This window comes from Protopterus annectens, chromosome 4.part0 (genome assembly GCF_019279795.1).
Source record: "Protopterus annectens isolate FY-2018-M chromosome 4.part0, PAN1.0, whole genome shotgun sequence".
NCBI classification, from domain to species: Eukaryota; Metazoa; Chordata; order Ceratodontiformes; family Protopteridae; genus Protopterus; species Protopterus annectens.
The window spans coordinates 1915416707-1915429355 of record NC_056733.1 but is presented as its reverse complement, the minus strand read 5'-3'; positions in this window follow the sequence as shown (position 1 = coordinate 1915429355).

Below are 12649 nucleotides of genomic sequence, written 5' to 3'. Positions count from 1 at the left end.
CCATAGGAAAACTTTTCAATGGTCTAAGTGTTTGCTAAAATGATCTTCGATTTTTTTTTAAGTTTGATGAGTAGGGGTTCAATGGACTGAGCATTTGATGAAGTGATTATGAAGATTGGGTGAAGATAGATGAAGGCTGCCAGCCTAGCCAGATAGAATTTTGGAGATAATTCTGTCATCTGTAAATATTAATGTAAACCAGAGGCTTGTATCTTAAATGGTAAAAATAGTGTTACATGTGGAACTGAAAAAAAAATGTAACAACAGTGCACTCTACTGACCAAGTAAACCCTGTTGTGACCCTTTGATGTAAACACAGCTCCAGCCAGTCTAGATGAATGAAGGAATTCTCGCTATTGTTGTAAGATCAGAGTTAATGCCCAGAATTTGCATGCATAAATGTCCTTTATTGCTCTGGTTTCTGCCCAGAGGTGAAGAATGTTCATAGGTAGGTACTAGGCTACTGGCCCTAGGGCCTATATAAGCCTAGCCAACAAGGTACTCTGGCTTTTACCACCCAAGAAAATAATTTTACTGTGCCCGTCGAGCAGAGCCACAGAAGTGATCCCAGGGGGGAATTTCATGTTTCCCATCCAATCATCAAGATTTGTCTTGAAGAGTGCTAATGAAGACCTTTGTTTGGTATAAATAGGTAGTTTGTTCCAGAGTATGAGAAGTCTCTGGGACAGGAATCTATCCCTCCAGTATGTTCCGTTTATTGTGGTGACATGGTTTAGGTCCCTAGAGCATGCAGCTTGGAGGGATTGGGATTTCTTTAAGTGGAGCATGTCCAACAGCTCTGGGTTTGACATAGCTTTGTATGTTAGGCAGAGATTGTCTCTGAGTAGGCAATATACGATGGAGTAAAGCTGGAGTTTTTTGAGACGGTCTGCATAGGGCATCAGTTTTAGGCCTGTAATCCTCTTTATGAGGTATTTCTGCAGCCTTTCCAGTTGTTGTAGATGTCTTGTGAGGTACATACCAAAAGGGGTGCTGTACTTAATGGGTCTAACGAGTGCCAAGTAGAGGGGGACAATGACCTCTTTTTTTCCTGGATGAGAAATCCATGAGGTGTGCCATGTAGAAGGATTTCCTGACTAATGTGGTGATATGATTATCAAAGAAGAGACTGCTGTCCCCCTGTGTCCCTAGGTCTCATCACACTTTTGGTGTTAAGTAGACTACTGCATATGTGGTAGTTCATGGGTACATAGTTTTTACCAAAGGGGATGACAATGCACTTTGTGACATTGAGCTTGAGGCCATGGCTTTGACACCAGGCATCTGTCTCACTGAGGCCCTTTTGTAGGATGTCCACATCATTAGGAGTTTCAATTATGGCTTCTAATTTGCAGTCATCTGCAAACTTTATTAGCCAAAGACCTTCTGTGTTAGCCTGTACTTCAGAGAAGTAGATACCAAACAGGAGAGGACCCAGGACTGAACCCTGTGGTACTCCACTTGTCACTGGTCTGAAGTCAGATTTGGAGTCTGCTACTTTCACAGTGTGGGTTCTGTCAGTGAGCCAGTTGCCAATCCATCTTGTGACATAGGGATTTAGACCTAGTTTAATGAGTTTATCTATAATTCCATAGTGGAAGATGGTGTCAAAAGCATTGGCGAGATCTAGATAGATTGTGTTAGCCACCTTACCCTCATCTAAGGCTTTGGTGACTGCTTCAAAGAAGTCTGTCAGGTTTAGGAGACATGATCTGCCTTTTACAAAACTGAACTGGGTGGGGTCCAGAGTTTGGAGATTACCAGTGTCTTTGTTTATAAGTTCCATGATGATCCTTGCAGACCAGGCTCATCAGGCTAATGGGGAGGTAGTTCCTGGGGTCCGTGGTGACTCCCCCTTTATGGAGTGGGATAACCATCACTGTGTGCCATTCAGTGGGCACAAAGCCTGAGGTGAGACTATGATTAAACATGGTACTTAGGTGGGGTGCCAGTTCATTCTGTAGTTCGTGTAGAACGCAGCCTGGGATGTTGTCAGGTCCCATGGATGCTGTGTTCTTGGCTTTGGAGAGTGTGTTTTTTATCTGTGCAGCCATGATTACAGGAACTTTGCATTCTTCCGGTATAGAGATGGGTGCTTTACGGGGTGAGGGGGGGTAAAGTTAACACTGGACACCCACAGTTGAAAGATTTAAAAATATTTAATAATAAATACTAAAAACACAAACGCTACCTGTAAAGGTAGTTCCTGTTAGCCTGGGAACCCAGGGAAGTGTAAAGAATGATGTAATGGGACCCAGGAATGTGATTTTAAAAACAGAGATAATCAGAGAGCATTAAGCATTTTTGTCTTGACCATCCAACTCATCAACACTGTCTTTGCTCTATATGTAAGTTTATTTTAGACTTGTGTTTTCTCTTAAAAATAGCTAGAAACTTGAAAGATTAGACCAAGTGTTTTTCCGTGATGTTAGAACTGTATTACTGAATTATTTTAAGCATTTCCCTGTGATCTCTGAACTAACTAGCAATGTGAAGTAAGAAGTATTGTCTTATGTTTTTAGTATTTATTATTAAATATTTTTAAACCTTTCGACTTAGGCTGTTTAGTGTAGAGTTAATTTAAGCTCCAGAGTACATTGCATGTATATAGTGATTACTGTCCAAGTCACTCCAAATAAGCCCTGCTGTTGCATCACACTTACCATTTGGATAATAATTTTGCACAGTAATAACTGGGCACCCTTTTAAGGGCCTTTGAGTAACTGATAAATATTAGCTGGGTGGTGGCAATGATTTCTACAGTATAGTCTGGGTAAAAGGGGCACAGCTGGAGAGCCTGTGCCAGCCTTCCCCAGGAGTGTCTGTGTGGTTGTATAAACTCTTCTCAAAGTGTGTGTGTGTGTGTGTGTGTGTGTGTGTGTGTGTGTGTGTGTGTGTGTGTGTTAGCTACTTGGGCAGGGACATAAAGCACTGGTTGGACAGAGTGGGTGCTGGAGGTTTTAGCTTGCCCATTAGGCTGAGATCTGGACCATATAGCTGTACCAGTGGGGAGTCTTATTGGGGACCTGGAGAGTAAGGGAGTGACCATCCCTGGACTGACTGTGATCTCTGTGTGCTCTTAAGAGAAAATGCACTTTACTGTGTGTATTTGTTATCCTTTCCTCCTATATGAGACGCCCCTCACTGGTGTTAGTGGTGAGGATTGAGGCTCCTTCATTGCTGGGCCAGGGCACAGGTGTCACATATTAATTGTTTGGCAGTGGTGGGATATCGACACCACATATTAATTATTTGGCAGTGGTGGGATATCCACACCACATATTAATTGGTTGGCAAATACTAATTGGCTTGTAGTGGTGTGGGTAGAGTGAATTCCTGTAGCTTGTGTACAGTGAGCTTTGAAGGTGTTTTGTACTCTGTCAGCCATGCAGTAAACACTCAGGGTTCAGATCACAATTGTTTTATTTCCTTTGTTAGCTTAGTTAGTCAGGGTGAGCAGGCAGCATGTCAGCAGAGGAGGATGGAAAGCTGACAAAGGAGCCTGCTGGCGGAGATGTGCCAGGCTAGGGGACTGGTGCATGGAAACCTGACTAAGGCAGACCTGATTTCAGCCTTGGTTACAGCTGCATCAAAAAACAGCAACCAGGAGGATAATCAGACTGGCAGTGGAGATATAATACCCTCTGACAATGTACAGCTCAACCTTTCTGCAGAGGACTTAAAAATCCATCTGGAGCTAAAGGGACTTGAGTTGGAGGCCAGGCGTTTGGAGATAGAAGCCGAGGAAAAGGAGTGGCAGAGGAGGCATGAGAGGAAAATGCTCACTCTTCACCAGAGTCATGGAGGTAATGGGGAAGGGAGTAACTGGACCCCAGAAGCACAAAATGTCATTCAATTTCTTCTGCAATTTAAAGAGGGGGATAATTTTGATAGCTTCATTCATATGTTTGAGAGGGTATGCAAACAGTATGGTGTTGACCAAAGGCTCTGGGTAAGGTTCCTGACCCCCTTACTCCATGGTAAAGCTGTAACTGTTTTGCCAAAAATGTCTGATGCATGTTTTGATTATACTGCTGTTAAAAATCACTTATTATAATTGTTTAAGCTAAGACCTGAAACGTATAGGAAAAAGTTTTGTGAGCATAGACGCAAGGCAGACAAAAGTGTGTGTTAATATGTTGCTGAACTGAGCACCTATTTCCATAGGTGGGTGAGGTGATGTCAGTTCACCACTTCTGAAGGGCTGGCAGACCTTTTGGTGAGGGAACAAGCCCTTAGCACTTTGCCTGAGGACATGAGAGGGAATAGAATAGAGGGAAGAGAGATCATGTGGGTCTGGTAGCCTGGGGGAGACCCAGACAGACTGCATCCTTGCAGCCAGGACTGGTGAGGTGGTTACTTCAGGGAGGGAGCTACACAGTAGCTGTGGGACTGAAGGTGAGCCACAGCTGCTTGTGGGTACTGATGTTCCCTGGGACAGAGTGACTGCAAAGGTAAAGGTGAGTAGTAGTACCCAGGCTGACAGTGAGGCACCACTGTCAGAGGATGCCAGACTTCCTGTGGAAGGGGAGCTGGGAAGGGTTATAAGGAGAGAGTTGAGACAGGTTCATCTCTCAGACCCTACATTGCAAGGCCTGAGGCAGGTAGCTAGGGAGGCACCTGATTCTCAAGGAAAGGGGGAATCTGTATACTGGGACAAAGGGTTACTATACAGAGAGTGGACCCCTGAGAGAGGGCTAGAAGGTGAGAGAGTACAGCAGTTGGTAGTGCCTAGAGCCTACCATCTGGTGCTTCTAGCTATAGCCCATGATATTCCCTTTGCAGGTCATATGGGCATAAAACATACAAAGAGATGTCTTATGCAGAACTTCTATTGGCCTGGAATTTCCAGAGATGTAACAAGGTATTCCAGGACCTGTGAGCAGTGCCAAAAGGTAGGCAAGGCAGGAGACAAGGTGAGAGCCCTTTTGATACCTTTGCGTGTAATTTCAGGAGCCATTTCAGAGGGTAGGTATGGATATTGTGGGTCCTCTGAGTACCCCAAGTTCCACAGGGAAAACTTATATCCTAGTGGTAGTGGATTATGCTACACGATACCCTGAGGCAGTGGCTTTGTCCTCTGCTGAGGCAGAGAAGGTGGCAAATGCTTTGTAAGAGATTTTCAGCAGGGTAGGTTTCCCAAAAGAAGTACAGACTGACAGAGGTGCCAATTTCATGTCAGACCTGTTGGCTTGTCTGTGGAAATCCTGTGGGGTGAAGCACATGAAGACCACCCCCTACCATCTCCAGACTAATGTTCTTGTTGAGAGGTTAAACTCTACAATCAAGTCCATGCTATGGGCATTTGCATATCGGTTTAAGAGGTAGTGGGACAAATATTTGCGCCATTTGTTTGCTTACAGAGAGGATCCCCAGGAATCCACAGGTATTTCACTCTTTGAGTTGCTGTATGGGCATAGGGTGAGGGGGCCTCTAGATTTAATTTGAGATAAGTGGGAAGGTGAGTGTATGTCTCACAAGGAGTCTGCTGTGGCATACATCCTAAACCTCAGGACAAGACTCAGGGAACTCATGGGTTTGGCCCAGGAGAACCTGGCAGTAGCTCAGCAACAGAAAAAGGTGTGGTATGACAGGAATACTCGAGTGAGAGAGTATGCTATGGGGCAGCAGGTAATGGTTCTCATTCCTGCCAGACAGGGACCCTGCAAGGTGGTAAAAAAGGTATGTGATGTTAACTACATGGTGGAACTGCCAGGCAGAAGGCAGGGGCACAAATTGTACCATGTTAACATGATGAAACCTTACCATGATAGGGAGGCCCTTGTGCTGAGCATTTGCAGTGGATTGCAGAAGGAGTCTGAGGGAGATCTGGGGACTGATCTTCTCAGTGAGGCTTGGGCTGACACCTCAGTGGAAGGGGTAGCAATGTCCCAGCAGCTATCTCCTACCCAGGTTCAAGAAATCTGAGCAGTGTTGCAGGAATTTGGGGACATGTTCATTGGGAAACCAGGATGCACCCACCTGGGGCAGCCCCAGGTGGATACAAGACCATAAAGGCCTATTAGGCAGGCCTCTTATATAGTGGCTGAGAGAGTCAAACAGACTCTGAGGGAGGAGGTACAGGAGATGTTGGAACTAGGGGTGATTCAAGAGTCCAACAATCCCTGGGCCTCCCCAGTGGTGCTGGTGCCAAAGAAGGATGGCAGCACCAGGTTCTGTGTGGACTACAGGAAATTAAATAGTCACACAGAGTCAGATGCTTACCCCATACATAGGACAGATGAGGCTTAGAGCAGCTGGGTGGGGCTAAGTATCTTACAACCATTGATCTTACCAAGGGTTACTGGCAGGTGCCCTTGACTCCCAGTGCTAGAGAGAAGTAAGCCTTTGTGACTCCTTTTGGCATGTATGAGTTCACCAAGATGCCCTTTGGGATGAAGAATGCCCCAGCAACTTTCCAGAGGGTGGTAGATCATATCATATCATAGCAGGAGGGTTTGTTCTTGCTTACCTAGATGATATTGCCATCTACAGTCATTCCTGGCCAGAGCACCTTCAGCATGTCAGGGAGGTGCTGGGTAGACTACAGAGGGCAGGGTTGACCATTAAGCCAAGGAAATGTCAGGTGGGTATGGCAGAGGTCTCCTACCTAGGACATAGAGTGGGGAGTGGTAAGATAAGGCCAGAACCTGCCAAAGTGGAAGCCATTCAGGCATGGCCTGCACCTGTTACTAAAAAGCAGGTGAGGGCATTTTTAGGGACAGCAGGGTACTACAGAAAGTTCATCCCCAGTTATAGAACCATAGCTGCTCCCCTCCCAGACCTGACAAAGAAGAACAGGCCAGATAAGGTTGTGTGGACCCCAGCATGTGGGCAGGCATTCCAGAAGCTTAAAGAAACTTTGGGAGGACCCCCCCCTGTTTTAGCCAGTCCAGATTACAACAAAGAATTTGTTGTGCAGGTGGATGCTTTGAACCATGAGGTGGGGGCTGTACTTAGCCAGATTTCTTCAGAGTGAGAAGAGCACCCAGTGGTTTATCTCAGTCATAGGCTGCAACAGAGGGAGGAATGCTATACAGCTGTAGAAAAGGAATGTCTAGGCATAGTGTGGGCACTGCAGAAACTTCAGCCTTATCTGCATAGAAGGAAATTCACTGCTATGACAGATCACAACCCCCTAACGTGGTTAAACAGAACCAGCCAGCAAAATGCCAAATTACTAAGATGGAGCCTGGGGTTGCAAGCATATGATATATCCATGCAGCACCGCAGTGGGATTAGCAATGCCAATGCATATGAGCTCTCAAGACAGGGAATGGGGTAAGGTATACTCAGATAGACCTAACTCCCTCAAGCAACGTTTCTCAAGGGTAACTTGAAAAACTAGCTTGAGTTCTTCAGGGATGGAGATATGTGAAGATTATGTGAAGACAGACGAAGGCTGCCAGCCTAGCCAGTCAGAAGTTTGGAAATAATTCTGTCATCTGTAAATATTAATGTAAACCATAAGCTTGTGTCTTAAATGGTAAAAATAGGGTTACATGTGGAACTGAAAAAAATGTAACAACAGTGCACTCAACTGACCAAGTAAAAACTGTTGTGACCCTTTGATGTAAACATGGCTCCGGCCAGTCTAGATGAAGGAATTCTTGCTATTGTTGTAAGACCAGAGTTAAATGGCCAGAATTTGCATACATAAATGTCCTTTACTGCTCTGGTTTCTGCCCTGAGATGAAGAATGTAAATGTAGTTTCTGTTAGCCTTGGAACCCAGGGAAGTGTGAAGAATGATGTAATGGGAACCAGGAATGTGATTTTAAAAGCAAAGAAAATCAGAGAGCATTAAGCATTTTTGTCTTGACCATCCAGTTCAACAGCACTGTCTTTGCTCTATATGGACGTTTATCTTAGACTTGTGTGCTCTCTCAGAAATAGCTAGAAACTAGAAAGATTAGACTGTTTTTCTGTGATGCAAAGCAGCATGATCTGTTAACCATCTCCTTCCATGCTGTCAAATATTGCACACCCTTAGAATGACACCAGAAACTAAGCCATTTATGAGTCAGTCATATTCTAATTATATTGTAAAATCTCATCTACTTCATAGGTAGCTACCGAGGAATTGGGTCAAAATGCCAACTTTAATGTTCTGAAGCTAAGGTAGGGCACATAGTAAGGTACTGTATAACTAATGATAGCCATATTACATGTGTAAAAACTAATACTACTATTTGCAATCAGAGTACAGTATGACATCATCTTGGAAAGTAGCAGCGTATTTGACATAGGGCTTTGAGTCTCTGCCTATTAATCTCTGATTTTGGATTGTTGCAGGGTACTTGTGAAACAATGGGATGGACATATGTGTTTTTCAATGGTTTCAGCTATTACTAGGCTTTTCCAGTATCCCTTTGTTAGAGATAATGTCAAGAATCTTGCATTCCCCAATCTTTCTGTTAGTTCATCAACCCTAGGCTTTGGGTAACTGTCAAATTAAAAAATGATGTTTAGCCTCCTACATCAGACTTTAGTACTAACACTATAGGCTGCTATACATCATAAGGCCTTATTAAATTTACTTCTATTGGGTGTCAAAAAAACAACACTTACTAGAAAATGGATATCAAAATCTAAACCAACTGTACTTGAATTATTGACTATTGTAAAAGTGTTAAAAGAAATGGAAGTGGATTCTTTAGAAAATGATAGGAGCAAATTAATTAGAAATAAATGGAATTTATGGGAGCAATACATACAAAGTAATTTTCAGGAGAAGGAGTGAGATTTAAATGAAGGCAGCACTTGAGTAATTTATGTAATGTTGGACTGAATGACAGTTTTGTTAAAGAGAAAATGTATATTAAGTCTATACATTTTTTTCTCACCTTTTCTGATTTTTTTTTAATCTGTAGTCGTCAAATTGGCTGTTATTTCATCATATAAAAGGCCTCAGGTTTCAAGAAGTGTGGTTGATGTAGTCACATGATTCTGCCAAAGGACATGTAAAATATGCATGATGTGCTTTTGCTTGGATCATTTATCACAGCAGTGTGAAATCTGCAAGTCCTTTGGATACAGAATACTGGGGGCACATACAAATAAACTCATATTAAAAGATCTTCCACAGAATGATTCTCACAAAAATATTAAAGACAAGAAAAAGAAGAAGATAAGGGGTGAAGATCTTTCTGAAGGCAGTGTGTCCCCAAACCTTCCTCAAACCTGAGCCTTCTACTTGGATACCAAAGACTTCTACCTTGTGCCACCCAGATCTGGAACGTTTTCAGGGCCTATCCTTCACTTCTCCTTCACTGCATTCTAAGGATGCATGTTCATCTTAGGAAGTTGTCATCATACAGGATCATTCTCTGAGAAGCAACTATCCAAGTATATGGACCATCTTGCACTGGGGAACTTCCAAGATGGGCTGCACACTGATCAGCTTAATTTTATCTCTCCTAGTGAGAAAAAAATGAGAAAGAAGAGCCAGTGATATGGTCGGTTTGAGTAAAATTAATTTACTGGCTAGTAAGCACAATGCCTGGATGCCAGCAAAGAAAAAGTGAAAGAAAACCAACCAGAAAAGATGAAGAGAAAACACTAACTGGGAAGAATCTTGTAGCTGTTCAGCAAAAAGCAGTTCAAACTTCAGCTTTGGTACCAGAGATGTAAAACATTTCAGATAACAAAGGGCTGGAAAAAGTTGAAGAAGCTTTACCTGGCTATTCAGATGAACTGATAAAACTGCAAAAAATGGTTGAAATGAAGAAAAGGCTGGCTGAGTATGAGACTTCTCAAGAAGAGCTGTTTCAAGAAATTGTAGCATTAGAAGACAGAGTGAGCAGAGTAAACTTGAGATTTTATGCTGTAACAGATAAATTGGAAGGAACAGACTGTATTAATTTAATTAAAGTGCATATAAACCACTGGACTGGTATTCCACACCAGGATGTGTTAATTGAAAGGGCACATTGAGTGTATGCTCCAAACTTGGCCATGAGAAAGCAGCCAAGATCTGTATTAGTAAGGATGCAATCATACCAGTAGAAAGAGCCCAAGAAAGCTATTGCTGAAGGAAAAAAGTGTCAGTGTGTTTCTAGAAATTGATTATTCACTGGACACCAGGTAGAAGAGTAGCAAATTTGTATCAGCAAACAGGGAATGTTGAGAGGCAGGTGTGAGATTCAAGCTTTTGTATCCAGCTGTCTTCAGATTTTTTTCCCCTTGGGGATCAAAGACATTTTTTGATGCAGAACACGCTAGGGAAGAAATAAAATTTTTATCCAACAAAAAGTGAGCCATCAAGCTGAAGGGGATCCTATTTCTCATTCTTTTGATAATAAAGCTCATAAAAAGACTTTGCCAGTGAAACCTTTTCCAGTGTTCCAAACAGACATGTTTGAGAGACAGAAAAAAAGCACAGGAGTTGACTAGAAGAATTTGGAGTACCTTGGACTTGAACTAGACTCTGGTGTTGGGGGATGGAGATGAACATGAAAAATAACAGTGAGAATGAAGTTAATGAATAAATGGAAAATTATAAAGTATGAATCACATTTGTGGGCTATAGCTTTCTAGAAAAGTGGTTGAGAAAGACTGGACATTTGTTGACTTTGTTAAACTTGTGGGTAGACTGTAAAGCATATTCCCCACTTAATATCATTAATGTTTAGAAGGACACTAAAAGGGAAAAAAGTAACTAAGTAAAACAATTGTTTCCTGTTTACAGCATCTACAATAAGCTTAAACCCAGACTGCCTAAGTCCTTGCTATCAGTAACTTTTCATAATTTGCATAAAATACTGCTGCCATCAAATTGCATATCCATATACCCTTTCAAATAAATTTTCAAATAATATCTCCATCATAATGATTAAAACAGTAACCATCAAGATGCAGATTTAACAAATGGCCTAGTCTTCATCTGAAAAACTGTGTTTTTGCTGACTCTGTATTCCTAGGAAATAATAACCTGACCTGCACTGAGTTTTACTTTTTACTTGCCTGCTTACTTCCCAGGTGCTGTTGAATGTGATATAAGCCATCCAGCCAGCACATTTCAATGTCAAGTGTGAGAAAATATATTTCTAAAGTCAAACTGATAAAAAAATTCTCTTTTTTACAGTTCTTATATTTCAAAAGGTTCTAGCATCCTAAAAGATATGACTTTTGGACCAGATAGTCCACCTGAACATGCAATACTGACTTGGTTTCCATGCCTACTTCATATAAAAATGTGCTGCAAAACCAATAACTTTGTGCCCAAACAGCAAAGAGAAACTAAAAAGTATTTGGTCATGTCATGTCAGTTGTGCTGTATTGCAATATGCCCATCAAACAATAATAAGCAATTTATTATTTAAATAACTGCCCTTAATAAGTATTTTTTAAGTTAAAAAGATATAAAGGAGGAATATTTGAAGTGGAAATGTGTTTTCAAGCAACATCATTACTTAAAAAAGTAATTTTATAATACATTTGAGTGGTCACATTTGCATATCCTGTGATAAAGTTGGTACAGCTAATTTATAAAAGATTGCATTGTGTGCCTCAGAATTAATTCTTTATAACAACTGTAGTCATATTATTTGTGTTTGTGTCTGCTTCAAATAGTAGAAAGGCCAATAGGCCTTTATTTATAACACTATAAGTCCCAAGACCAAGGACTATTATGTCAAGATCTGATGCAAAATAAATAACATTTTAATTATTTCTTATAAATAATGATTAGCCAATTATAATTATGTGACATATTTGTAATAATTAGAATAGCTTAAAATAACACAAGCCCAGCCTGTTACAATTGGCATAAAAGGTCAATGGTTCAGACAAGTGTTCTTTCAAACTGACAGTTATAAAATTATGCTTCCTATGTGCAAATAGGAAAACAGAAAATATTGTTGGTTATTAGAGAAATAAACTGTGATGTTTTTCTTATAATGTCAGAGTGTTGTTTCTTAATATTATCATTTCTAAGACAATACTGAAGCAGTAGTGTGTAGTCAGGAATATTTTAAATGTGGAATTAACCTTTTCAGTGACTATTGTATTTGTTAAATATGTTAAAGTAATCAAGTATTTTTATGGTTGTAGGAAATGCAGGTTGTGCAGTATAATAAGTGAAGACGATCTGGACAAAAGCAAGGTTGATATTAATGTGCTGTGATCTTGGGCTGCTGGGTTGGGGATGTAAAAGTGCACTGCTTGTATGTAGAACTGAGACATTTTCTGTCATTCTTACAAGGTTGAATGCCTAGATTAATGCTCATTTTGTAAGCTAAAAGCAAATGTTTTTGTAAGCATGTGGGCCTGAAAAATAAGACAAAATGATGAAAGCCATGAAAATGTCAAGCTTCTAACATCTGCAAAGATATTCGCTTGTTTTTTTTTTTATTAGCATATGTTCAGTGGGAGTCAACAATTCTGCTGCTAAGGCAGCTGTACATTCTGTTCTCAGTGAAAATTACAGAGATTAATTACTTACTGCTTTTACATGGAAACAAGCTGTTTACAAGTGCAAGCAATTAATTTTGAAGAGTTCTGAGCATTCTTTGCCGAGGGAAGTTTAAAATGTAAAGGTAAAATGACAAGCAGTTTAGTGAAAAATAATGTTTGAAATTATGGGAAGTGATTAAGAAATAGCCTCTCTAAAGAGAAAGTAAGCGAGTATCTGGATAAAATGCACGAGT